Below are 2,543 nucleotides of genomic sequence, written 5' to 3'. Positions count from 1 at the left end.
ACATGGTTCAGCCTCTTTTGCTCCCTTCCCTCTGTGGTAAGAATGGCATGTCCCAAAGAAGGGCTCCTCCTTCAGCTGAGATCCTGGAATAAGGAAGACATACGAAGCAGAGCCACAGATGACCTGTAGCTACTGCAGGGCCTTTTGCTATGGTGATTGAGTTTGAGGGATTGTTTGTAATTTAGTGCAACCTAGCCTAAACTGACTGACACACTACCCCATTATATGTGCTTTGTTTCCATTACACTGACTGTTCACAAATGCTCACTTTTCACCTGGTTAACTTCTCATCCTTTCGGTCTCCAATTAAATGTCACTTTTTCAGAGAGGCTTTTCTTGACCACAGAGTCTAATTTAGGTCCCCCTCCCCACCATACACTCATACACCATTATTTTCTTTTATAGTATCTGCATTCTTTCCTTTTTAGGCACTTAACGCAGTTGTCATCATATAGACAACGTAGACTTGTTTATCATTGGCATGTTCCACTTGACTGTAAGCTCCTGAAGACCTGGATCACATCTATTTTTGCTTGCTATTATATACCGCCTGTTACACAGTAGTTGCTCTGTGGCTATGTGTGGAATAAGTGATGAACAAATGAATAGCTTCTTGTTAACCTGGTTGTTGGATCATAAACTGAGAAGGTGGGGGGATGCAGCAATTAGGGGAGATGATAAAGCTCCTAAAGAAGTTCCTGGGTGCAAGGATCAACTACTTTTTTTGTTTTTTGTCCTTCTCTTTCAAGGAAACTTTGAAAGCAGTGGCACTTTTCAAAACCCTTAAAAACAGATTCACTTGCCAACAGGCCTGCGGCCTGGCAGGTTTCCTGCCTAATACCAGGGAGGCCTGCGGAAGACCACAGATAGACTAGAAGGGCTCCTTTGAAAGAAAAGAGGACTGTTGCCATAGAATGCTTATTTATATAGAGTAAAAGAGTCACCTACCCTTCCCCTTCTGAGTGGTTGTTGCAATTTAGTGAAAAGTGGAAAGGAGGGGGAGAGAAAGAGACAACTGGGAAATAGAAATTATGGGCTGGGTGTAGTGGGTCCTTTTCCGGTCCAAACCAAACAAAAAATCAGGTCTACTCCCCCTCACATTCACCTGCCAAGAGACCACTTAAGAGGTGGCTCTGGACTGGATCACACCAAGCTGGCAATCAAGAATTTGAAGGCTTTGTGCAATACTGCCAGCCTCTTCATGACAGGGACATACACACATGCTTAGGTGGCAGGAGGGAGGAGAAAGCAACAGTTGTGTATTTTATATCATCATGAAATCTCTTGTATTGAGAAACCCACTAGGTCCCACAGCTTGAGTTATGGAATGCTGCAGTGAAGCCTGAGGTCGAGGCTACGTGTCAGTGGGTGGAGTCAATGACCCTTTCCTCCCGGGGAGCTCATTAATCCTGTGACCCTCCAGAACACACAGCCAGGGCAGGTTCCTTAGGCAGGGCAGAAGAGGGGAAGCTTATGGGGATATACTGCACTTTTAAAAAGTAAAATAAACGTAATAAAAAGCAGGCAGCATAATTGCCGTGACTTATATCCCATGATATTTGATAATAACAAGGTTGGTATGTTACAAAAAAGTTCCACAGTTACAACTCTGCCTTGATATTTACACTTATTAAATTGTTTAGGGAGGCGGTTCCTGGATGCTGGAGGCCCATACATAAAACATATTAGCATAATTGGAGTACAGCCAAGTCCCTCAGTGTACATTGCAGATACTTGTTAAAAGCTTGACCTTGGAGGAAAAAGCCTTCCTCCTTGTCTTCAATCAGTCATCAGCTCCTGAAGTGCTCCTCTGAAATCAACTTCCAGTCATCCACAGTTCGGGAGGCTTGTCCTCAACGCTGACCTTAGGCAGGCCCTCAGATCCCAGGACAATGATGAAGGCTGCGTTCTCACCTGGATGAGGAAATTAGCTATGATTTTCCATTACCTGTACCAAACATTCCTTTTCATTTGTTTAATTCACTGAGACTTGACACTACACATTAATTCATTGAGCAATTGCTTTGTGTAAAGGCCCAGAGATGAATGAGACAGTCATGGCCATCAAGAAACTTACACTTTCGTCAAGGACACAGACAACTATCTCTAGTAGAAGGCAGAATGAAATAAGGGCCATAATAGGAGTATGAACAAATTGCTACGGGAGCCTAGATTACACAATTTATTTTAATGAGGAAAGGAGAATTAAGGAAGGCTTCAGAAAGGCAGCACTGGTCCTTGAAGGATTAATAGGAGAAAAAGGGTGAAGTTGGGCAGTGAGGTCATACCAGTCAGAGTAAAGTGCATGTACATAAAATGGCATGAATGTATATACGTGTTTGGGGATGTAATCATATGTTTGTTTATCACTGGCAGGCTCCAGTGATAAATCCAGCGCAGTATGGCTGGAGGGATGGCAAAAGGGCTTGGAAGTTATGTTCAAGTCTGCTCCTGGAAACTTTGATGCCTGTACTAGTTTTGTTAATTAAGGGGAACAATCAAAATTTTTGAAGTGGATCAATAATGACATTTTAGGAAGCAAT

This window comes from Eubalaena glacialis, chromosome X (assembly GCF_028564815.1).
Source record: "Eubalaena glacialis isolate mEubGla1 chromosome X, mEubGla1.1.hap2.+ XY, whole genome shotgun sequence".
NCBI classification, from domain to species: Eukaryota; Metazoa; Chordata; class Mammalia; order Artiodactyla; family Balaenidae; genus Eubalaena; species Eubalaena glacialis.
The sequence above is the reverse complement of the archived record's forward strand: the minus strand, read 5'-3'. Positions refer to the sequence as shown.